Here is a 26,435-nt window from a genome sequence, read left to right on the forward strand (position 1 = left end):
GAATTTCCCAGGCTTCATTTGCATGTTGCCGGGCGCCGCCATTTTTAAATGTCTGCTTGTTCGGACTCCGTGCCCTGCGGCTACACGTGGCACGAACTAGGTAGTTCGGACTCCTCGTGGAATGAGGAGTAATGGTAGTTCGGAATAGGAAGCCTAGTCCGAACTACCTAGTTCCTGCCGTGTGTAGCCGCGGGGCACGGAGTCCGAACTAGCGGACATTTAAAAATGGTGGCGCCCGGCAACATGCAAATGAAGCCTGGGAAATTCAAATCCCGGGCTTCATTTGCAACTCCGGTTGCCTACATTACCACCCTAGTTTGAACGAGGGTGGTAGTGTAGACATATGAGTGAACTGTAGTTATACAACCACACCCAGGATTTCTTTCTCATTCCAGTGTGAACTGTATTTACATAACAACTGTTGAATACTTAGAAGATCTAAGCAAACTGCATGAACATAACCACACCCAAGATTCCTTTCCCATTCTAGCTGGCTGTAATGGAAGCATTGATTCAGACCCTACTTATACTGAAAAGCAGAAGAGTTCTTCAGTTGGGAAAATTTCTGTTCCATTCCACTGTGGTTCTCATCTGTAGGCTCTTTTATTTGTTTTCTTTTCTTTATATTTTAGTCAAAATAGATAATAAATTTTATTTTTGATTTATTATTTAATCCTGTGGCAAGTACTGAGACCTGTAGAGAAGTATTCCTTTAAATAAAATTAATAAATATTTGATTTAAATACAGCAGTCACATTCTCTAGCCTGAGAATCCTTTACAGCAGGGGTTTTCAAACTCTGGGTCATGGCTCGTAAGGGCAAACTGCTAGCTGGCCGAGAGATGCTTAGTTTATCTTCACCTCTGCAGGTATGGCAATCACAAGCTCCCATTGGCCGTGGATCACCATTCCCAGCCAATGGATGCTGCAGGAAATGGTGTTCTTCTCATGTAGCTGCTCTTAAATGGCATTTTTGTAGTTAAAATGAACCTGTTTTCCTTACAAATTACCTATTTTTAATAATTCCAGGTATTTATTATGTGTCATGTTTTTGCAACATTAAATTCAAGCATAGCTGAGGTGGGAGAGGGTACAAGCTTTTGTAGTCAGGTTTGAATCTATGCTACCATGGATCAGCTATTGGTTAATTTTGTGCAGACTGTCTCTACTTGCTGCATCTCACAGTTTGGGCACAACAGGAGGTGACACTGTTAACTGTTACTCTTTTCACTTACTTTTTTCCCCCAGCTGAACATAAACATATTATTACACACTTACACTACACTATACTTAGAGTTCATTTTTAACTATCTATTATCTAGGAGACTAGAGCTTTGCTGAAATACCTGAAATGAACCTGGAAGAACTGTACTGCCTACTACATTTTACATGGGAGTAGATTATCTCAGATCTATAATGGAATTTATTTCTAATGCTAATTTCTCTCATTTGGTAAAATTGAAGCTGAACAAAAGGAAAAGCCTTCATCTAACATTTCCATGTTGACAATACTTAGAAAAATTTTCCACAGTAGTTGACTGTAAGTTTTGCAGTAGGTGGGAATCCAGTAGAGGTGGATATTTGCTACCAGAACCATCAAGGAACAGTATCAGAAAAAATAATACAGCTGTATAACACTATTTTACCTTTTTAAGTTGTTTGTAGGTAATTAAACTGTTTTCTGTGTCTTGCACTTTTATACTTCTAATAATTGTCTATATGAACAGACAGCAGGATTTTGTTCTGAGAATTGTTTTCTTATCTAAAGACTCTAGTGTCTTAATCACAGTCTAATTAGCTGAATTATGGTCATGTAATCAAACAGTTCTCCATTTAGACATAAGAAACATATTACAGAGTTTACTTTTAAGAAGCTGACATTTACTAACAATTACCACATAACTGAGAATATCACAAATTTCCCCTAGGTGGAGAGGAACTTTTGTGTCTTCAATCACTATATGAGAACAATTGGCAAATGTTGATTATTCAGTGGCTTCCACTGTACTGCATTTTTTCTGTTTATCATCAAGGACATTTCCATTTACAAATGACACTATATATTAACATTGGTTCCTTCTTACAGTGCAAGGTATTCTATGTAACACTTGACTCCAATCAGCAAGTATATTGGTATATGCACTAAATTATTCTCCCATGTAAGTCCACTGAAGCAAAAGGAGTTATATCATGGATGAATTAACTCCATATTGCTGAGGTGATTCTGTATAGGTATTAGATTATAATTAGGTGACAGGAAAACTCCTAGGTATGTATATCTTTCATTTGTTTAGGTGAATATATTTGGAATCTTCTCCTCATGAAAGTCAGAGGCTAATGGTACAGGTAAGAGCCAACTTGGTTTAATGGGGCAGTTTATGAACTAATTTCTTCACATACTTCTGTTTTGCCAATATACTTCAGTTCTGACCTATTATGGCCTGAAAAATGGATGTTCAGTTCATTATCTAGTGTAGGTATTTACTTCTGCAAGCAGGGTCCGAATCAATGCTTCCATTACAGCCAGCTGGAATGGGAAAGGAATCCTGGGTGAAGTTATGTAAATACACTTCAATTAGGTTGCTCAGGCCTGCTAGATGTTCAACTGTTAGGGTATGTCTACACTACCCTCCTAATTCGAACTAGGATGGTAATGTAGGCATACCGCACTTGCAAATGAAGCCCGGGATTTGAATTTTAAATCCTTTAAAGTAAAAGCTTTGTTATCCAGCATGTTAAGGAAATGCAGGATGCTGGTTAGTCAAACATTCTAGTTAACTAAGAATTAACCAAAATAAATGCAGGAGAGGATGAGAACTCCAGCTGGGGATGTAGGATAGAGTTCCCTCTAATCTGTGTGCTTGCACACACGCAAAGAAAAAATTTCCACCCCAACCACCTCCTATGCAGAGCTGTGCAGCCATGAGACAGGTGGCAGGAGGCTGCTGCAGTAGCCAGGCTGGAGGAGCCACAAACCGCGTGCCATGTGTGTGTGTAATTTTGTTAGTAACTTGTGAGTGCCACAGTAGTACACATCAGAACAAGCTCACATGACATCAATATTAGTGCACAAGACAAAATTATTCCGGTCACTGATGGATAATCTTAGAGGAAACACTGATGCAGGCTCTGAGGTAGGTCTAAGGATGAGGGGGTTGGGATGTACAAAGGGGCTCCAGGATGGGGGCTTGGATATGGGAGGGGTTTTGGGGTACTTGATCCAGTTCCCAGACAATGGGAGCTGTGGACACACCACTTGGGGTAAGATGCAGTAGTGTTCCTCCACGTACGAGCAGCAGGGACATGTTGCCACTTCCAGAGAGCCACCCAGATCCAGGTAGGGAGCCTGCTGGCCATGTATCAACCAGTCTATAAACCAACCTCTTCAAGATCAGAAAGGCTGGTTTGTAGAGCTTTCCAGTTGGTGAATTGTCAGATAAAACAGTTTTTACTGTACTTCCACAATCAGGCCAAGTCAACACTGGTGGGGGGGAAAGGTCAGCTTAAGCTGAGCTAGGTGCTGTCTCCACAGAGGGAGGATGAAGGAGAAACGCTCCCATCAACTTCTCTTATTCCTCGCGACAACAGAGTGACGGGGGCACCCTCAGGGTTCAATGTAGCAGGTCTTTACTAGGTCCCACTAGGTCCCTTTGAATGTGAACTGCTACCTCAGTGCTCCACGTGGATTGCTGTAGCTTACGAGAGATGCATATTCCAGGTGTCATGCTGAACTTCTGAAAATGAATCATAATAAACTACTCAGTCAGAGTTATGCACTTTAAAAATATCTCTAGAAACATCCCCACTTCCCATGGATACAGTGGTTCTCAAACAGTGGGTTCATACAGGCCACAACCAGGGTTCCATCTAAGCTTCCCTGCAGCACAGCTTCACAGGTCATTAATCAGCCCCACTCAATCATTCAGATCCCTGCAGGGAGCCCTGAGCCTCTGACTGGGCGGGGCTGATTAATCGCCTGTGAAGCTGTGCTGCCATGCAGATTAGAGGGAACCCCAACTGCAATCCCTGTTTAATGGAATCACTGGGGCAGGGTCTGGGGCCCAGGGCTGAAACCCAATTCCCTCCAGCCGGGGCCAAACCAAAGTCCTAGTCCTACAGTCCAGGACCACAGCAGAAGCATAAGGACCTCAGCCCTGGGTGGCAAGACTCACATTAGCTCTTGGGCTTTGGCATCTCCTCATGGAGCAGTAAGTTCAGGCCTTGGCTTTGGCTTTCCCCCGGGGGGCCGTAGCACTCAGGAGGCCTCAGGCTTTGGTTCCCCTTCCTGGAGTTTGTAGTAACTTTTGTTCACAGAAGGAGGTCACAGTACAATGAAATTTGAGAACCCTTAGATTAGAATATCAGAGCTAGGGCCAAGGGCGCCATTTTAGGCACATAGGGGGAGCAGCAGCCGTGTGCTCCAGGACGCAGCTTGCTTTTCATCCCATTCCCTGAACACTAAGGGAGGGGAAAGTGCTTGTATTCCGTGCATTCATCTCACATCTGACTGGTGAAGGGGAGCTCACCAGCCGGGTGTGAGAGGAATGCATAGATTGCAAGCCCTTTCCCCTCACTCCCTTAGCATCCAGGAAACGGGATGAAAAGTAAGCGGCATCCTGGAGCACATGGCTGTTGCCCTTCCTATGTGCCCGAAATGGCACTCTTGGCTAGGGCACCTCCTTTCAGATCAGCCAGTATGAGGAAAGTAATGGGCTGGGGACAGTTCATTGGTGTGTAGGTGAATCACAGGAGTGGGTATCAGGCCAGAAGCACACTGCTATGTGGTAGGTGATGGCTGGGAAGAATAGAATGAGTCTGAGTCATTTCATCCTGGAGTAGAGGACCCTGAAGCTGGGAGGGTTGGTGCTGTTTGTTGTAAGGGGTCCTGCCCATGCTCAGGAAGCATCTGCAGTAGAATGTCTCTGATTATGTATGATAATGAATATAATATTTCTGAGTACTGTCCTGAAGTCAGGTGGGCTTTTAATTCTTGCAGAGCTTTAGCTAATATCGGGTCTTCTCTGCTTTTCTGTCTCCAGAAATCTTCAAATCCTCTGAAGCACTTGTACAGGCATCATGTGTGCATTCCTTTTGCTAAGGCAATTACTTGTTCAGTCTCATAAACCCCTCACAGCTCTATTGCCATTTTTATCTCCAGAGTTACACGCCCACCAGAAAATAGCAACAACAGACAACATGCAGGATTTAGTATTAAAAGAGTTGTGAAAGATCCCTGCTGTAGACAACATATTGCAGGAGATGTGACAACAGTACGACAATACATAATTCATCATTCAGCAGTGTAGCCATGTTGCTCTCCGAGAATAGTGCCAGTATGAAAAAAAGACAAAAAACAAAACAAAACAAAAAAGCTAGATTAATAGCATAAAAATTATAGTTATACATAGGCTCGTCATGCTGTGTAAATTGCTGAGACTTGCTCATTGGCGATTGCCTGTCAGATAATGGAATTCAGAAATAATATTAGGGGTGGGATGAAAATTCTATGGCCAATTTAGTCACTCAAGCAAGGCCAGAAATCTCCTAGTTAAGGCTGCAGTGGGAGATAACTTGCCACAAGATGAGCTGATTGGAACTCTGCTAAGTATATGCTTCGGTGACTTCTGAAACTGGCAAATGCTGTGCATGCATTCATAGGGAATACAAGGCACTTGCCGAACATCAGAGATTTTTGGAATTTTTGGATTGCTCTCTTCCCTCACTTTTTCAAAGGTAGCTCTGGGAATCTGTGTTAAATGCCTAAAAGCCATGCACTTTGTTGTGGCATAAAGAGGAGCAGGACACGACTGATTCAAGACAGCCAGATGGCATCGTTCTCTCGCTGACTGCAGAGTTCAAAAAGTGTGAAATCTTCACCAATAAAAAGTAAAACCAGTCTGTGCTAGAAACCTTGGTACATTTTATATATAAAATCATGATTTCTAAAAGGTTTAATTGTAGAAAAGAGTTCTAACTAGCAGGGTGAGCAGACTAGCACACCTCTCTTTTTAACTGAATGATCAGGCAGCTCAAACTGAGTCTGCTCAGGCTTCTGTACAGCCTCCTCTGTTATCCAGTGAAAGAGACAACAAAGAAGCCACCTCAAGAGCTCAAGCCAGTTCTGTCTCTGATAGCACCTCCAAGTAGAGGTTTTCTCAGGGCTGGGCCTAAGCTTTAAAGTTCCAGACCAGGTCTGATCAGCCATACTGTTTAAAAATTGTGCAGGTCTGGGATTTAATTATATGCCATCTCTGCATCCACTCTGAAAAGGATTCACATAGGTATGAGACCAACCTCCCTGAAATGGAATAACTCTGCCATAACTACTTCACTTTGCTATAACTACCTCCTGAGAAATTCCTTTGTTTTTCTTTAATTATATCTGGTATTTTTTATACACAACTTAGTTTTGTTTCTTCCCTGGTGCAAAAGGTACATTGAAGTGTAGAGAGGCAGCGGGTTTGGGACAAAACTGAAGAAATAGCTTACAAAAAAGCCTCTTTCCATTTTTAAGAATTTCTTCAGATATAGTCAGGTTCATTGTCTGTGAATATGATGGAAAACAAATGTATTGGCCCAGTGCAGATGATGAACATACAGACTAGGTAACAATTAAGTACCTCTTAAGCCTTATTAATGGGACCCTGGCTTTCTGCATCATCCATACTGCTGTAAATCAGATAATGCAAAGTGTGCCAATATATAGCACGGTGTGTATATACAGTACATAGTGACTATAATAAAACAGTTTGGCTACGTTTAGACTGGCATGATTTTCCGGAAATGCTTTTAACGGAAAAGTTTTCCATTAAAAGCATTTTCGGAAAAGAGCATCTAGATTGGCAGGACGCTTTTCCACAAAAGCACTTTTTGCTGAAAAGCGTCCATGGCGAATCTAGATGCGCTTTTGCGCAAAAAAGCCCCGATTGCCATTTTTGCGATCGGGGCTTTTTTGCGCAAAACAAATCTCAGCTGTCTACACTGACCCTTTTGCGCAAAAGTTTTGCGCAAAAGGGACTTTTGCCCGAACAGGAGCAGCATATTATTTCCGCATAAAGCACTGATTTCTTACAGTAGGAAGTCAGTGCTTTTGCAGAAATTCAAGCGGCCAGTGTAGACAGCTGGAAAGTTTTTCCGGAAAAGCGGCTGATTTTCTGGAAAAACTGGCCAGTCTAGACACAGCCTTTGTATATACACAATACAAGCAATCTTAATAATTTCTATTCTCTTCCTTACCTTTCTCCTCTGTATCTTTTTGGGATGTGTTTAGTTGCATTTGTTCATTTTTAAATGAATTTTGTTCAGGAAATTAAGGGCAAAATCAGATAAATATACATTTAAATCTGGAAGACCAAATTCACTTATCTTTAAGTAAAAGCAGTTCAGCTGCCCCAAAATAATGCAGTCAGTGTGCATAGCTGGTTGGTACATTCAGTTTACTACCTTATTTCCATCTGCCAAAACCTACCTGGAATTCAGGTGGAACATTTGCTCCCTGATGTAGAGATGAGCTTTGAGCTAATCCCCCTGCCATCCCCTTAACATTTTTGGGGGGAAATAAAAGAGGGGTGGGGAAGTGTTACAGTGTATGTTAGATCATGCTGAGTTAGTCTGAATTATGCATGAAGTGAATTGCCATCAAAAGAAATATGCCAGATAGTGTTTTCTTCATGTTAATGACCCCTGCAATGGATTAAAATGGAATATTTTATCCAGAGCCACAAGCTCTACACAATGGAGAAAGAATCAAATTTGTTTTCATTAGGTGCTTTTCACATTCAAGTTATTGCTAAGTGCCTCAGAGTTACTGAAGGAAGAATAGTACCCTACTTCAGCAACCATTGTAGATCTGCACAATTCCTCATGGATTGAAGTCGTATGGCTACTATGAACAAGATTCAGAACAGGTTGCATTCACAAGGGCTGCACTGAGATCTAGGTGAGTGTAGAACCAAAACTTTCAGACAGGCTCTTCTTACAGTGCCTTCCTCCCAACTCTAAGGGCTGGATGGTCCCCTGCCTCCTTTTCTGAGGCCATGATACAGAAAAGAATTTCTATTCAGGATGTGTTGAAGAGTAATTGAACTTAATAGGACTTTCATGATGAAAATTAAGTATTTTTCTGAATGGAAGCCTGAGTCTTCAAAAGGGTGAAAATGTCTATTCCTTCCATAGCTGATCTTTGGAATGCCACTCCTTGTTTCCCCCAGTTCTTATAGGGGAGGGGAGGATACACTCCCTTCTCTCCCCTCCCCTGCACTCCAAACAGTACATAAAGAGCAGCAGAGGCTGGGAGACAGACACCATCTTATTACTAATGGCATTTGCATTCTGCAGCAAGAGGGGTACCCCATAATTCTAAGCTTTCAGGCGCTTACATGTCATTTATGGATCTGCAACAGCCACCAGAGATAATGGCGTGTCTCTCCTACTGCATGTTGCAATAATTAATTTCTGGAGTTTTCCTGGTTAAGCAGCTCTGTTATTATCATTTGGTATGTCTACACTGCAAAGTTAATTCAGAATTACAGTTGTTATTCCAAATTAACTTCCATAGCATCTACACAAGCAAACCGCTATTTTGAATTAAATTTGAAATAGTGGGGCACTTAATTCAAGTTTGGTAAACCTCATTCTACGAGGAGTAACGCCAAACCTGACCAGGGCACGGAGGAGGAGGAGGAGGACAATGGCCAGGAGTCCCAGGAGCCTGGAGGGAGTGTGCCGCACACCCCGGAACCCAGAGCTGTGCCAGCAAGCCTGTCTCCTGTGTCAGCTGACGCTGGGAGGCCTTGACGTGTGAGTGCCATCATTGTCCCCTTAGGCGGGGTGGGGGGATGGGAGGAAGAGGGAGCCCAGGGACTGCACATGTGGGCCTTGCTGACCACGGATCACACAGGAACCTGTGCATGTGCCGTGCCAGCCGGGGCTTATGGCCCCAGCTACCTGCCACACAGGGGCCCTGGCCTCTTACCCCACACGCATGTCTGTATGAAGGCACATGACATGCTCCTGACCCCAGGGAGAGACACTGCTCAATGCCCTCCCTTCAGAAGCCCCCTCTATGCAGAGGCAAGGCACATCTCCCCTTCCCCCCTCTCCTCCACACACCCACACTATATACAGCACAAGGGCATGGGTGCAGTCCCGGGCCAGCTCACACTCCCAGGGATAGCAGGACATGATGGTGCAGAGACCTGATGTCCTCGCCTTGCAGAGGGGGGCTGGGTTTCACCCACTGTATCCCCAGGGATAGCAGAGCATGTCTCTGGTTTCTCCACAGCTGCACCAGCTACGAGTGCAGGGCACACCACCCCGCCCAGGACAGCCTCCCATACCTGGGCCAGCAGGATGACCCACCACATGCTAGGCAGGTCCGCTGTCAGGAGCGCTGGGTGGAGGAAGACCTGCAGCTGTGGCGGGAGGGCTTGCAGGAGCTGCTTGCCCAGGGCTGTGCCATACGGGATCACCTGCAGACCCTGGTGCACAGATTGGTGCCTGCTGCCACTCCAGCCCCTGTGGCTGCCCCAGCTATCACTCTTCCTCCCACTCCTGCTCCTCTTCCCACTTTTTCCTCCCCTCCCACCTCCTGCTCTACCTGCCATACCTGCTCCCCCCCCGGGGACACTGACGGCCCCGCACATGCAGTGTTGCGAGACAGGAGGGCCAGCAAGACCCCCAACCCTGAGCTTCTCCTCCCCCTTCCTCCCCTTGCTTCCCTCTTCCAGGTCCCTCCTCCCAGGTGCCCCCTCCCCTCTGCCACTCTCTCTCTTCCCCTCTCCCGCCTTCTTTCCCAAGTCTCACCAGGGTTTCATTCCCCTCCCCCACAGTTTTGTGAAATAAACACAGTTTGCATTTATGAAAATACATTTATTTTATTTGACATTAGGAAGGGGGGGCTAGGGAGGGGTAAGTGGCAGGATGTGAGGGAGGAATGAGGCACAAACGCCTGGTGGGGCAGACCAGGGAGGCTCTGAATGCTCCTCAGGGAGGACTCTCTCCTACAGGGCTTCCTGGATACTGACAGCCCCCAGATGGATGTCCTGGATGGTAGCCTGCAGCAGCTGCAGCCAGGCTAATGGCAACGCGTCCATGAAATGCCCCAGAGTGCCCAGGTCTATGTTGCAGAGTGCTATAGTGTCTCAAAGGAGGGCAACCAAAACACTCCGAGACACAAATGCTTTGCTGTCCCGCAGCAAGGCAGGCAAGCAAGCAAGGACACCTGAGAACCAGCTGGCCGGTGTGTGTGTGTGTCCCTTTAAGCCCAAGCCTCAGATAGCCTCGGGCAACAGCCACACACAGACACTCCTGACCTGATGCCCTGCCTGACCTGGTTCCGGCCAGCCTTAAATCCGATTCAGTGTCCACTCTACGTAGACGCGGTAGTTCGAATTAGCAAAATGCTAATTCGAACCGAATTTTGTGTGTAGACACGTTAATCTGAATTATCTTAATTCGGATTAACTAACTCGAATTAAGATAACTCAAATTAATGCTGTCATGTAGACATACCCATCATTATTTATTATTTAGCAGACTCTAGAGGCCTCGACTGAAGTCAAGGCCCCAGTGTCTAAAAACAGAGCAAGAACTATCCCTGTTCTGAAATACTTAGTATCTAGATGGAAGGGGAAACAGACTCTCAAAGAAACGAAGTGATCTCTTCAAGATCACACGTCAGATCAGTCTCCTGAGTCCTGTCCTGTGACCTATCCCAGGGACTACACTCGACTTGGTTATATGGTGTTACCCATGTCAACTAATTTGAGAGCTGCTGACAGAAGGATTAGTTTGATCCTTCTGATGCATGTGGTACACAGGACCTCCAGCAGAAATTGGATTTACTGAGAAGAATGTAGGCTTAGAGAGATAAAGACTCTACCTGACAGCTCTTTGAAGATCTCCAGGGGATGAAGCAGCTACCTGGCACCACTGTGAACACCCAATCAAAAAATCATGGGACTGCCAGACTTGTTTTATTATTGCCTAGAAATCTACCAGGGACAAATCAAAAGGAACATGCTTTATTGCTTCTCCTGAAGGTAGTGCTTCTCTGACAGTGCACTTGCTTCACAATATTGCATCCTGCTGCTTGTATTTGATGAGAGTCCAATTTGGCTCTGAGATCAGTAAGCGAAACCTATGGTTGCAGGCATAGGACTCCTACCATCAGAGTAATCCTGGCATGAGGATCTGATACCAGATTATAGGATGAACCTCTCAAATCCGGAACTCTGTGGTCTGGCAACATCCGTAGTCTGGAAGGAAGTACCATGGATGTTGCTGGACAAGAGAGTCATGTAGGCAAGAAGCATGAGTCAGTTGGGAACCCCGCAGGTGCTGGGGAGCCTCAGCTGGGCTGGCAGGGGCTGGTGCTGCTGTGGGTGGAGAGTCCAGCCCGGGGCTTCCCCTGGCTAGGGAGCCCCTGCGTGGCTGAAAAGAATCCCCAGTCCTGGCTGGGAAACCAGGCAGTGGCTGAGCCAGCAGTGGGTGAGTGGAGTTCTCCGCTGGGAATCCTGGTGGAAGCAGGGCCAGTGGCTGGCAGGGGGATTCCCAGGGAGACTGAGGCCAGAGGGATCCCCAGGCTAACCCAGAACCCCAGTGGCAGTGGGAATCCCTGGCCCAGCCAGGAACCCCAGCAGAGAGAGGCTGGTGGGGGTTGAGTGGGAATCCCAGCTCTCCGAGTCTGATCCTGGGAGCCCCAGCATGGGGCCAGCAGTGGGGAGGGAAGGCCAGGCTCCAGGGACACCCACAGCCCAGAGAAAAATCTTGACCTCCCCATGTCCAGCAAACTGTGGTTTGCTACCACACAAGTCCCCAGGATGCCAGACCAAGGAGGTCCAACCTGTAGAAGTGTTTGATACAAACCTTATGCAGGTTGGGGGAACTGATTCATCATATAGAAGAATCAGGCCTGTAACCATTTCCAAGGGGAAGACATTATCTTCAGGAACTCAATATTCTCTAATGGGTACAAAACTTTTACCACAGTTTAACTGTGGCACCCTGTGTGACTGTAAGTACCTAGGGAGCTAATAATTCCTCTCTATCTTAACTTCGTCCAGCTTTTTGTCTGTTAATCCCTAGGTAACATAACCACATTCATCGTGGAGATTTTCACTGGGCAGAAGACATGCAAAGGTTAGTGCTACACCACAGTGGGACAGGAACAGAACAGATTGCCACTTGCTTGATGATAGTTTGGTATGGGAACAAGATGGACACTGTGAGTGAGAGATAGACACTAAGGAGTAGTTGTGTCCAATTGGTCTGTAACCTGGTGTATCTTTTTGAAGCTGTAAGCACCTGTCTGACTATGCTCACACATAGTTGCCAGTATGTGAGTTACTCCCAGCTTTATCTGTGTGAGTTGTAGCCTACCAGACTCACATTGGCTTTTTTTATTGTAGTGTGACCTCCAAGAAATCCCAGTCCCAGCTTTTGCCCTCAAAATGTATATCTTCTACTGCCCAGTCTACACTCTAGCTTAGATACAACAATAAAACAAGTTCATTAACTACAAAGATACTGATTTCAAGTGAGCATAAGTAATGAGGCAGAAAAGTTAGAATTGGTTACAGGAAAAATAAAAGTAAGAGACTTGTGTCTCACTTAAGAAATTTGGGGAAATCCAAAGCAAACACTCTGACTATGTGTTTTAGCAATTTTACTGGCTGAATTTATTCAGTTAGGATCCTCTCCCCATCCAATCTGATATCTTTTATTCTTCAGCTATTGTGAATGCTGTGGCCAGAGAGGAAGGTAAGAATCCTTTTTGAGGGTCTGGCCTTCCATTTTGTAGTCTTCTCCCTTCTTTGAGCAACATCACTCACAGAGAACATGATGACAATCAGAATGTGTGGATGAGAACTTAATGTAGTTTCTTTTCTAAGAAGTAGATTGTTTTTAACTCATCACCAAGGAACTGATTTGGCCATTCCCTAGACTTGGAATATTTCTTAGAAACACCATACAAAAGAATCTTATAACATTACATGCAATATTAGCACACATATATTATCAGGACAATATTGACCTGCAAAATATGAATTTTCAAATGATACCTCACAAGGCATAGTTTATACAAAGATCATTATAACAGTGTGAAAGCGGTAAATGCAAGTGTACATCCTATCACAGATATTTGCAGTGAGACAGAGTGGTGAACGAAAGAACAGTCCATGCAGAAAAATGTCAGGCCTCTTCAATGAGTTGTCTCTTTTGTGGCCAGAAGTCCCACTGGCAACACAGAGGAGGAGCTTGTTCAGAACATAAAAATGACCACACTGGGTCAGACCAATTGTCCATCCATCCTAGTATCCTGTCTTCTGACAGTGGCCGGGTGCCCCCAGAGGGAATGAACAGAACAGGTAATCATCAAGTGATCCCTCCCCCATCACCCATTCCCAGCTTCTGACAAACAGAAGCTAGAGATATCATTCCTACCCATCCTTGCTAATAGCCACTGATGGACCTATCCTCCATGAATTTATCTAGCTCTTTTTTGAGTCCTGTTAAAGTCCAAGTCTTCACAACATCCTCTGGCAAGGAGTTCTACAGGTTGACTGTGCATTACATGAAGAAGTACTTCCTTTTATTTGTTTTAAACCTGCAACCTATTATTCAGCTGCAGTTGGATATAGGGGGAACATGTGGCAGCCTTAAGACTGTTAACAGAAGCTTGTCAGCTCCCTATAGTATTAAATCAGTCAATCATCCTTCCAAAACTCAAGAGACTCCACAGACCTGGGCTGCATGCATTGCAAAGTGTGTAGGGGGACCACAAACAACCCATGGCTTTTACATGTGGTCCCAGTAACCAACATTCAGCCCTAGTGCTCCTTTTGAAGGCTAACTCTGAAATTAATAATGCTGGAAACATAAATGAAGAGTGGGGAAAAGTACTGATATTGGGCTCTGTAGAGTCCAAAAACTATTTCTGTCAGTGGATCTATGAGCAGTTCCAACAGTGATCTGCATTTGACATCTGTAACGTAACTAATTTTTCAAATGTCCTGGAACATATCAGTTGTGCACATATCCCTCTCTGTGCACCTGCACAGGATATGGGCACAAATCAAGGACAGGAATTCTTTCTCTTCCCTGAATACGCAGGTGTGGGCAATGACAAATGTCAGCTCTACATTTCCAGAAGTATTTCATGATGCACACATATTCAGACAGTCTGCCCTCTGCCAGATGTCTGAAATAATTTCCTTGCTGACAGAGGCATGGTAAGTACATTTAGTGCGCAGAGCTGATGGAGGATTACTCTATAGCCCTCTCAAAAATGTATAAACCATTTATTCTTTTATATCTTACAAAATGTGGCCATGAACCAGCTTGTACTGGATGGTGAGGATGGGACTTCTATTGAACCTAAATATGATGGAGGGAAAAGATATACATTTCACTTCTGAGATGTCAGATGCATAATGAACAGAAAGACAATGATTAGTGACTCAGAACTGTGCAGGTGAGTTCTCTTCAGTTGTTTATGGCACAGTGTAAACATGAACTTTACTCACTCACCAAAGTAAAGTGAGCACCATGGTGAGGCTACATTGGGTTAAAAAAAACAAATAGATTCCCACAAAACACCCTAAAACATAGGCCAACAAAGGTGAGCCATGGCAAATTAGCAATTATAAGACACACTCAAACAGACAAAAGGACACTCTTGTATTATTCTCACCTGATTCCATGTAATTGCTTTTAAGATTTGGCGTTTTGCTTTGGTCTAATCCCTCAAAACAGAAACATTAACCTATGTTGCTTGCTGACTAAGCAATCCCATGTGCACATGAGAGCCCTGAACGAGAGATGTAAAAATAGATGTATTTTATATTATAAATCAAAGTATGGTTAGATATAATTTTGAACAATTGGTGAATATTTCTCATTGCATTTGTATTTTTGTTAATCACAGAATCATAGCTAGTCCCATGCCCTCATGACAGGACCAAGCACCCCCTAGCTCATCTCCAGATGGAGATTCCACAAACTCCCTGGGCAAGTTTTTCCAGTGTTTAACTACCCTGACAGTTAGGAATTTTTCCTAATGTCCAACCTAAACCTCCCTTGTTGCAATTTAAGCCCATTGCTTCTTGTCCTATCATCAGAGGCCAAAGAGAACAATTTTTGTCTCTCCTCCTTGTAACTTGTAACTCCCTTTTAGATACTTGAAAACAGCTTTCATGTCCCCTTTCAGTCTTCCCTCATAGATCATGTTTTCTAGATCTCTAATAATAAATATGTCAAAATGTAAGTATAGGAATGGAAATGGCCCCTTTAAAAATAAGATGGACTGGATATTACAAGAGGGCTATGAGCAGAATGTGTTGTGTTGGAGAGATCTGCCTGAATGACTACAGCTCCAAATTAGGGAAAACCCAGCCTATAAGAAGCTCCCTAAAATGATCAGGACATTAGCAATACTTCAGGACAGCAAAGCACCATCATTCAGGATATAAAGACAGCAAAATGGTGATGTGATGCCAATGTCTTAACCCAGGGTTTTCCCACAAAACGTTTTTCATGCAGGTGGTGATAACTGCACCTGTGCCAAGGATGGGTTTGCTCCCAAAGAGTGGGGAGGGAGGATTCTGGAATGTATGCCTGTTTCCCATTATGACAAAAACATTGTCTTAGAACCATAGGCAAGCTAAAAGACTACACTTGGCTGAGCTTTCTGACTGCCCGTTTTAAGAAAAGATTTTACTTTGATCCTGAGATATATCCAGAGCTATTCATGTTTAGTCCCCTGTTTGCCTGTATGATTTGAACTGGAGGATGAAGGTGAAGACCCCAATGAAAACGTGATTGTAGCAAAGGCAGGAACACATATACTAGCTTTAAGTTAGCTAGTGTGGGTAACAATGATTGTGAGGACACAGCAACACTGACTTTAATATGAGCCAGATGCCCCAGTGTAAGACCAGGAGGGATTCTGTTTACATAGTGGTGTTGCTGGCCTGCAATGGGATGCTTGCCACAATATCTTCATTCCTATTGTTTCCTTTACAGGTCGTACCTCCGAAAACCAGCATTCTCTGGTTTGGTAACATCCATGATCTGGTAGGACCATGGATACTCATGGACCAGAGAGCCTAGAAGCCTAAGGGCAGGAGGGACAGCTGGAGCTAGGGAAATCAGGGGTCACCAGCTCAGTTGGAGGCAGGATGGTGTCAGAGCCCCACGCAGCCCACAACAGCACAGGACAGGGCCAGAGTCCCCTAGCAGCCTGCGAGGGCATGGGGCCAGAGCCCTTCAATAGTCCCTGGGAACGTGGAGCTCGGACGGGAGCCCCACAGCAGCATGGGTCAGGATTCTCCTGGAAATCTCCAGGAGTGCAGGGCCAGAGCCTTGAAGCAACTCCTCAGAGCATGGGGCCAGGTCAGAGCCCCACAGAAGCTCATGTTGGCAGGGGGCAGAAGCCCCGCAGCAGCCTCCAGAAGAGCAGGGCCATAGCCCTGGGGCATCCCTCTAGAGTATGGGGCTGTGACTGGAGCCTTGCAGCAGCCCCTGGGAACATGGGGACAGGCTGGAGCTCCGTGGCAGCCCACAGCAAGTGGGGCCGGAGCAGGAGTCAAGCCTGTGACACCCAGGGAGCTGCCAGCAGCTTAGGCAAGCATTCCAACCAAGTTGTGGGGGAAGGCGAGGCAAGGTGCCTGCTGGGCCAGCCTGCCAGTAACAGGCAATGAACTTGGTGGCTGGTAGCAGGAGACTTGCCCCAGTCTGGCAAATCTCATGGTGCCAGACCAGGGAGATCTACCTTGTATTAGCTTTATTACCGATTCTCAAACTGTGGGTGAGGACCCCAAATGTCTCGCAACCCTGTGTTAAGGGAGCTGCGAGGGATAGCATTACACATGCCCAAACCCCACTGCCTGGAGTCAAAGTTGAAGCTCAAACCCTGCTGCCTGGGATCAAAGCCCAAGCCTGCCCATCCAGGACTGAACTAAAATCTGAGACCTCCTTCCTAGGGCCAAAGCTCAAGGGCTTCATTTCTGGGTGGTGGGGCTCAGGCAACAATACACTCTCCCCCTCTTCACCTAGGGCTGAAAGCCCTTAGACTTCAGATTTGGTGCCCCTCCCCAACCCGGACAATGGGTCTCATACAGCCTCAGGTTTCAGTCCCCATATGGGGTCTTGTAGTAATTTTTGTTGTCAGAACAGGGCATGGCACAATGAAGTTTGAGAACCCTGGGCTAGACCAAATCTAGCATAGGTATGCCTACCCAAGTTGTGATCACACTTTCTTTTGTGGTGTAGATGTACCCACATTGGAGCCTCCCTCAGAAATATTTTTGAAAATAGTTGCCCCATTCTAACAGCAAGAATGGGTTCTTCAGAACCATATGGAGCCTTGAAGTGGTAACTCATCTCTAGAAGCAATTGTTTTGTTGCAGCTAGACAGAAGGTAATTGCTATCTGAGGCAGGAGATCATCCTCATTTTGCTTTTCAGTTTGGCATGGTTCCAAGGGGCTCTAAGCAGCCCCTCCATCACTTCACTGTAAGCAAGGTCCCATATTCTGTAGCTTTCCATCCCATTTATAACTCTCTACAGATATATAGGCATCATGCTACAGCTCAAACTATGTAGCTGGAAAAGATAATTGTTAAATCAAATAGCAGCGTAAATCATTCCCTCAACTCTGATTCCAGTAAGTACGTTATCTTGAAATATTTTATTCTCCTTTTTACTCCATAGTTTCATATATCCCAGCATCACCCTCACTACATCACTATCTTCTCCTCAGCAGAGGAGCTGCCTCCCTGCCTGTAGCTTTAATTTCCTTGTGTAGTATTCCCTCCACCACATGACTGAAAAACTGCCTTCTTTTTCTTCCTTTTCCTACGTAACCATTTTGTGGTTTTCTCTTCTGTAAGCTCTGTTAAGGGACCATGCTCACCTTAGACTTTTGGACATCATCACATGCAGGGCTGTTAGTCCCTCAGCATATGGAATTCCTTTTCAGGATCTCCTGAGAGGATACTTTCTGGATGAAATGGATCTCTGGCCCTGAATGATCAAAGCTGTAGGTTGCTTTTATTTCTTCACCCTTTCATTAAGCTCCCAAGAGGATGTGTCAGCAGACCTTTTTAGAGACAGAAAAAAAATCAATATCCTATTAAACTAATAACTCTTAGCAGTATTATCTACAAATGAATGCAAGCACAGACAAGTGACCAGTTTTTTACTAAGGTTCTGTGCCCAACAATCTTCCACGTTTCCTAACTTTAAAATATGTGTGCATAATACAATGAAGGACTGTGGTTACTTTCTTTACTGATAATTATTGTGATTAAGTTATGGCACTTCACTAACTAACTGCTTTCTGAATTATAAAGGCTATCATTCAAGTCCATTTCCTGATTTTCTGGTATAGGACTTTGGTTACTCTCTATTCTTTTACATTGGTATTCTCAAGAATTTCCTGTAAAGGACATGCAATTTTTTTGTTTTGTTTTTGTTTGTTTGTTTGTTTTACAAAGCCAAAATCTGGCACCAAATTTGACCTAACAACATAGCATTACTAAATTAGTTTTCCTACACAGAATCCACCTCTTCCATTAACCAAAAGATGATTGCAGTTCTGGTCAGATCTAGCTTGATCTGCATGTGCTAAACTCATCATATTAGCCACATGAAGTCATTGTGTATTTGGCACTGCACAATTATTAATCACCCTGATCCCAAACTAGGGCTTATTAGGTTGTACTTTCATAAATTGCAATAGGAACAGTTCCTGGAAGGAATTTCTTAACTGTTAGCTGAGCTCTGATATACTTTATTGAACATACATCTATTATTTTTTAAGTCTTTATAGTTCCTTGGATGCACTGTATTTATTTTTATTTATTTGTTTATATGCTTATTTGTTTATTTATTACATCTAAAGGCCTCCATCATGTGTTTTTCTTACTGCCTCAGAGAGACTGGACTGGCCTCCACATGACACACGTATTTTTTCTTTTGTAGAAGATATACGAGTGCAGTTTTTTAGTCCTCAAAAGTTTGGCTTCAGGCCATAGCAGCTATTTCTTCAGGGCTATAAGGACAGGTCTACTGTCCCCTCTTTGGTATCAGTGTTTCCCATCTGCGGAGGGGTAACAAATGGCTGGGGCTTTCTGTTTGCCTTTTCATTGGAGGAGAAATCACTGGTACAAAATCTGGGGACACCGTAAGTGTACCTTTTTTTTTACATGACACCAGTTCTGAAATGAGATGGTCAAACAACATGCAGACAATCCTTTCTCCCAGGAATCTCCACCCAATTCCAGTGCCAGATTCTCAGGAAGAAATTCTTGTCTCAAGAATGCACTCTAATCAGAGACCAAGTGAGAGACATCCTCCTGCACCATTGCTCCTGAAAGCTGTCTCTGCACAAGATTTGTCATAATCCAAAGCTAACAACACAAGGACATCTCTTCCCAAGAGTCATAATATGCTTGCATGCTAAGAAAGACAAGATTATGTATTACAGCACCACCTGGTGGTTCCTGTTATATTTTTGAAAGTATATTGTGTTATTTAATATATTTCAACATTGCATCTTACTGTAAACAATTAGGTCCTCCATCTTTTGTGTTTTATGTATAATTATAGCCACCCAGTGAAAACTGCAAATAAAAACTGATATATTTTTAAGATCTACATTTACTGTTCTTTTGGCTTTTTTCAGTAGCTTATCATCTTGGTACACAAAATTCACCTGCAGATAAAAATACACCACGGCTCATATAATGGCATTTAAAAATCTTGCCAAAAGAAAGTGGCCCCAGATCGCCAAACCAGTGGAGGAGTACTCAGTGGAAGCCTAGGGAAGTGAGGGTCAGGTGAATAGGGGACAAAGGTGACTTTAAAATAATCAAATGTTCTTATTAACTACCTTGTATATTTTCATCCAGGGTGTGGCACATAATACAATATAGTTCTCATGGGCAACCTTCTGCTGACCTTAGTTAGGTAGCAAAAATCTATGTTCATGCTCCTAGATTCATAGATTACCAAATTAGAAGGCCTAACTGGGATCATGTAGTCTGACCTCATGTATAACATTGGTGAAAGGACTTAGAAAAAATAATGTCTAGAGCACATATTTTAGGAAAATACCCACTCTTGATGTAAGAATTGTCAGTGTTGGAGACTCCATCATAATCATTGGTAAATTGTTTCAATGGTTAGTTACTATAAAGAAATTATGCCTCATTTCAAGTCTGATTTTGTCTAGCTTCCACTTCCAGATGATGTAATATGTCATGCTTTTCTCTGCTAGATTGAAGAGCCTATCATTAAATCTTTGTTCCCCATGCAGAAAGTTATAGACTATATAATCAAGTCATCCCTTAGTCTTGTCTTTGTTAAGATAAATAAACTGTGCTCTTTGTCCCTGGGGGTATGTCTACACTAGCCCCATAGTTCAAACTAGAAAGGCTAATGTAGGCATTCAAAATTGCAAATGAAGCCCGGGATTTAAATATCCCGGGCTTTATTTGAATGTTCCCATCGGGTCACCATTTTGAAATTCCACTAGCCCAAAGTAACTGCCTGCGGCTACAAACGGCAGTGAAACTATACTTCGAACTAAGTCCTTAGTTTGAATTAACTGTTAATCCTCCTGGAATGAGGTGTAACAGTTAATTCGAACTAAGGACTTAGTTCGAATTACCGTTTCACTGCCGCATGTAGCTGCGGGCAGTTACTTCGGGCTAGTGGAATTTTAAAATGGCGACCAGACGGGAACATGCAAATAAAGCCCGGGATATTTAAATCCCGGGCTTCATTTACAATTTCGAATGCCTACATTAGCCTCCCTAGTTTGAACTAGGGGGCTAGTGTAGACATACCCTATAAGGCATATTTTCTAATTGTTTAATAATTTTCGTGACTCTTTCTGAACCCTCTACAATTTATGAACATCCTTCCTGAATTGAGGACACCGAAACTGGACGTGGTGTTCCAGCAGCAGTTGCACAGTACCAAATACAGAGGGAAAATAAAATTTCGTTTCCTACTTGATATTCCCTGTTTATGCCTATTCAGATTGCATTAATGCTTTTTGGCCACAGAATTACAATTGGAGCTTATGTTCAACTGATAATCCACCATGACTCCCAAATCTTTTTTAAAATCATGCTTTCTTAGGATAGAGTCCCAAATTTTGTAAGTACATTCTTTGCTTTTAGGTATATACATTTATATTTATAAACATTATGAGGCATGTTTTTTGTTTTGGCCCAGTTTACCAAGCAATCCAGATTATCCTGAATCACTGATAATGATTTTATGTTTTCATCCACATCAGTGAAAAAAAGCTAAATAGACTAGAGCCAAGAACTTGTCCCTTCAAGCACTTATAGACAATGTATCTTCTTGATGACAATTCCCTATTTATGGTTACATTTTGAGACCTATAAATTAGCCAGTTTTGAATCCATTTACTATGCCATGCTAATTTTATACTATATGGGGGGAGGTTAATCAAAATGTCATGTGGTACTAAATCAAATGTCTTACTGAAGTCTGCATATATTATTTCAATTCTATTGCCTTTATCAACCAAATTTGTAATCTTACCAAAAAAGATATCTAGTTATTGTAAGCAGATCTCTTTTCCTAAACCCATATTGATTTGCCTTAATTACATTATCCTCCTTTAATTCTTTATTAATCAAGACCTGCATCAGCTACTCCATTATCTTGCCCAGAATTGATATAGGACTGATAGGTCTATAGCTATTTAGATGTAACAGGGTAGACTAGCTTTGGAGGTATTCACCACTAAAAAGAGCAATGGACAGGTCCTCCAAGCTGCTTGGAACAACTATGTGGGATAAAATGAATAAGAAGGGCTGCAGAGATTAGCCAATCAAGACCCAGTAGGCTCATATAAAAAGAACTGCAGGGCCAGAATGAGTTCAGTCTGCTTTCAAGGAGCGGGGAAACAAGAGATGCTCCTGGATGGCTACCGGAGCTGATAAGCTGGACAGAGCAGCTGCTAGCAGGGCTGTCTGCGGGAGCTGAAAGGGTTTAAGCAGGTATTTACTGGAAGACTACGTCTACACTGGCATGATTTTCCGGAAATGCTTTTAACGGAAAAGTTTTTCGTTAAAAGCATTTTCGGAAAAGTGCATCTAGATTGGCAGGACGCTTTTCCGCAAAAGCACTTTTTGCGGAAAAGCGTCCGTGGCCAATCCAAATGCGCTTTTCCGCAAAAAAGCCCCGATTGCCATTTTTGCGATCGGGGCTTTTTTGCGGAAAACAAATCTCTGCTGTCTACACTGGCCCTTTTGCGCAAAAGTTTTTTGGAAAAAGACTTTTGCCCTAACGGGAGCAGCATAGTATTTCCGCAAAAACACTGACAATCTTACATGAGATCATCAGTGCTTTTGCGGAAATTCAAATGGCCAGCGTAGATAGCTGGCAAGTTTTTCCGGAAAAGCACCTGCTTTTCCAAAAAAAGTGGCCAGTCTAGACACGGCCGAAGTGACTCAGGCCTCATCTATACTTACCATGCTGGAGACTGATCTTCTGGTGTTTGATTTAGCAGATCTAGTAAAGAACTGCTAAATAGAATGCTGAGGTGCCTCCCCCCCCACTCCCAGTGGCACCGGTACTCCTTGAAGTCGTGAGGAGTAAGGGTAGCCAATGGGGGCGTTCGTTCCCATCAGCCCCACACTGTGAAGATGGTGCCAAGCTTGGCTAAAGGCAGGTCAACTCCAGCTACATTATGTAGCTGGAGTTGTATATCTTAAGTCTACCTTCCAGGTCTAGTGTAGACCTGGCCTCAGAGTGGACTGTGGTTAGCGAACTGAGTCCAAGAGAGTTTTCTCAGCAGAAAGGCTGGGGTCACTGTGGGCTTAAGTAGAGGCAAGGAGTTCCCAGGGAAGAAACCTCAGTGAGCTGCTGAATTCCAGAATGGGAACCTTGCAACTTAGCTGGATCAAACAAGGATGCTATGATGGGCCCTGTTGAACTGTTTAGATTGTATATCCCAGGTGGGGATTGTTTGGCTAGTAGATAGGGAGGGTGACTTGGCCCAGAGACCAGCCTGACAAGTGCAGTGCTCAGCATGTGGCACCACAAGCAAATGAGAAAATGAGAAAAGCTGCACACACACACACACACACACGCACGCACGCACGCACTTGACCAGTGAGCACTCACAAGAGGTGAGTGCAACCCACTCTACTAGGTGAATCTGATTATCCTTTTACAAAAATTTGGAATTGAAAGAGTATTATCTTCATTATCTGATAAGAGTATATCACCTAGATTTTCTTCAAACAGAAATATTTATTGAACATTTTTGCCCTTTCTGCATTATTTTTAATACTTCTATTGTTTCCATCTAGTAATGGACTAATACCATTGCTAGGATTCTTTTTGTTTGTATTGTAGTTAAAAATGCCTCTTTATTTTCCTTAAATCTGCTGGCCATCGATTTCTCCTTTTGTTTCTTGCCTTCCCTTTACAGTTTACACAATTTCTTATTTTTTGTTTAAATTCATTACTTTCAGCTGCCCCATTCTTCCCGTGTTTATAACATCTATCTATTTATTTCCCCTGTAAACCAGGTGGGTTTTTTTTAACTAGCACATCCTTCTCAATTGTGAGTTTGTAGCTTTTGAGGCATCTAGTAAGGTCTAATTAAATTATTCCCAATTATCATTCACAGTTTTCTGATTAAATTCTTCCTCTCAGATAAGGCCTTTGACAGCATTAATCATACTGCACTTATTATTGTATTTTGTAGGAAATGAATGGTTCATTTTATTTATGAGCTTAGTGTATTGTGATGGGCATTAACTTCTTGTCAGCAAAATCTGTCATCATTCGAAGTCACAGAATTCCAACCTTCTTTTTCCTCTTTAATATCTACATGAAACGATTAAGAGAGATGAGATGGGGACTTATGCCACAAAACAATATCATTGCTAAGGATAACCCAATGCCAAGAAGAGATCAACAGTGGGAGGAGGGGTGTCTGGCCAGTAAACACTGGAGAGGAAAATCACTTTGAATAATTTGCTAGTTATTTTAACTCACAATCCCAGCACTTATGGTCAACTTCAAGATTTCAGCTGTTCTTCAAAGGTAGCTGTAAGTAGAATTGAGCAGATTGCCATAATCTAATCTGGATGAGAAGACGAGGATAGCTGTGGTGAAGTACACATAGGCTACGTCTAGACTGCTTTCCTCTTCTGAAAGAGGAAAGGCAGATGAAGCGCAGATTAGCATATTTTCATACTTCATTCGCATATCTTCTTCTGATCCTTTTCCCAGTAAACCTCATTTTTTGTGGAAGAAGGGTTCTTTCAAAAAAGTTTTTTTTTGTGTTAAAACTCCCGTCTAGACTGCTTTTTTAAAAAAAACACTCTTCTGAAAAAAGGATCAGAAGAGGATATGCAAGTGAAGTATGAGAATATGCTAATCTGTGCTTCATTTGAATTTCCTCTTTCCTCATTTGCATTTCCTCTTTCGGAAGAGGAAAGCAGTCTAGATGCAGCCATACTGTTGACTGACATAAAGCTTTCTTCAGAGGGTTGAGAAAGTGGCATCCACTACTTTCCCAGCCTTTTTTGACCTAGTGAATGAAACTAGCACTGAAGATCAAACTAGAGTCCCCTGCATGGCAATGCAAAACACCACCATTAAGCCAATCATAAGTCCCTTTCTGAAGCCCAAGCTTCAGTTGTTTTCTGTGAAATACAAGTTTTCACCACTGTGTTTCTGGGAATAGTGAAATCTATATGAGAAACATTTTGCCAGCTATATTTAGGTTTCTTGTGAAACTTCATCATGCATAGCCTGTGTGATTCATATTGTATGGAAGTAATAGAGTAAAACACCATGCATGCTTTATGTAATCATATCCCTTGAAAATATAGAGTAAACAGCAAGTGTTATGACCAGTGTTAAGTTTCACCAAAAGCATGATTCATCTGTATGCAGGTGATCTAGTCAAAACTACTATTGTTTCAGTAAATACTCTAGTAAAACATGTAATAAAGTATAAAACATGGCTCATTATTCATTTATTGCAGACATTTTTCATATAGAAAAGCGAATGAAAGATTATGAGAGTGGTTTAGCCATTAGTGTTGATTCATGACAAATTAGATTTTTAATCCTGGTATAAGACTATTATTATTAAAATAAAACATTCTTCTCAAGTAAAATACTGCTTTGTCCAACTCCAAATTAGGTCCTGTACATACCAAATGACCAAGTTTGTACACCACTGTTTTAACAGGCACTCTTGGCACCATCCGCTTTTTTTGGAGTAGTGGGTTATTGTAGTTTGATTGGAATGGAAGAAAAATATATCATCTACAGTACTGTGATCTACTGCATGATATTTTGAATACAGTAGAAGTGTTGTGTAATGATACCAGGCAGTCCTGTCATAAAATGCCTCTCAGCTGCTGGGCCTTGAGTGTATCAATTTCCTCTATGGAAACAAAGGGAAACTATATAACTGAAATATGTTAAAACTCTCTTTCCCACCATATACTGTTTGGCTACGTCTAGACTACATCCCTTTTTCGTAAAAGGGATGTAATTTAGACGTATCGCAAGTGCTAATGAAGTGGGGATTTAAATCTCCCCTGCTTCTTTAGCATAAAAATGGCTGCCGCTTTTTTTCCGCATGGACCTTTGTCGGAAAAATGCACCAGTCTAGATGCTGATCTTGCGGAAAATAAAGCCTTTTTCAAAAGATCCCTTATCCCTCTATTTATGCAATAAGGGATAAGGGATCTTTCGGAAAAGGCTTTATTTTCTGCAAGATCAGCGTCTAGACTGGCGCTTTTTTCCGACAAAGGTCCGTGCGGAAAAAAAGCGGTAGCCATTTTTATGCTAATGAAGAGAGGGAGATTTAAATCCCCGCTTCATTATCAATTGCAATACGTCTAATTTACATCCCTTTTACGAAAAAGGGATGTAGTCTAGACGTAGCCTTTGAGTTCAACATCAGCTGTTTATAGGATGGATATCAGCAGTTGGCCTTATCATCCTTGCTATCATCATCTGAAGAAACTGCTGAGAAAATTCTGTAGTTGGTCACTATTTTATATTTTAAACCAGGGGAAGGGAACTTCTTGCACACCTGCTACAGGCGATTCATTAGAGTTAGCCACTGGCAGGCTGCAAGGCAGTTTACCTGAGTGTCTGCAGGCATGGAGTTCTGCAGCATCCAGTGGCTTCTGTATGCTATTCCTGGCCAATGGGAGCTGCAGGAAGTGATGATGTTCACCTGCACCACTTTCTGCAACTCCTATTGGCTAGGAATGGTGAACTGGGAACTGTAGGGTTCCATGCCTGTGAATGCTCAGGTAAACAAACCATTTGGTGGCCCATTGACAGCTAATCATGATGAACTGTGTGCAGGCCATGAGGTTTCCCACTCCTGTTTTTACACAGAAGA

At 43.1% G+C, this 26,435-nt stretch overlaps 1 long non-coding RNA gene across 1 annotated transcript in view; it reads right to left on the minus strand.

The window, feature by feature from the left end:
* Positions 1-291: 291 nt before the first annotated feature.
* The window catches only part of LOC142827779 (uncharacterized), a 100,834-nt gene continuing 74,690 nt past the window's right edge, over positions 292-26,435 (minus strand). The window contains exons 2-3 of the long non-coding RNA XR_016349127.1: positions 17,916-18,101; positions 292-3,733 (exon numbers count right to left, since the gene is read on the minus strand). This is a non-coding gene — a long non-coding RNA (uncharacterized LOC142827779). The remainder of the gene's footprint in view (positions 3,734-17,915; positions 18,102-26,435) is intronic.

The sequence above is a fragment of the Pelodiscus sinensis genome, chromosome 3, assembly GCF_052426305.1.
Source record: "Pelodiscus sinensis isolate ZL-2025 chromosome 3, ASM5242630v1, whole genome shotgun sequence".
NCBI lineage: Eukaryota > Metazoa > Chordata > Testudines > Trionychidae > Pelodiscus > Pelodiscus sinensis.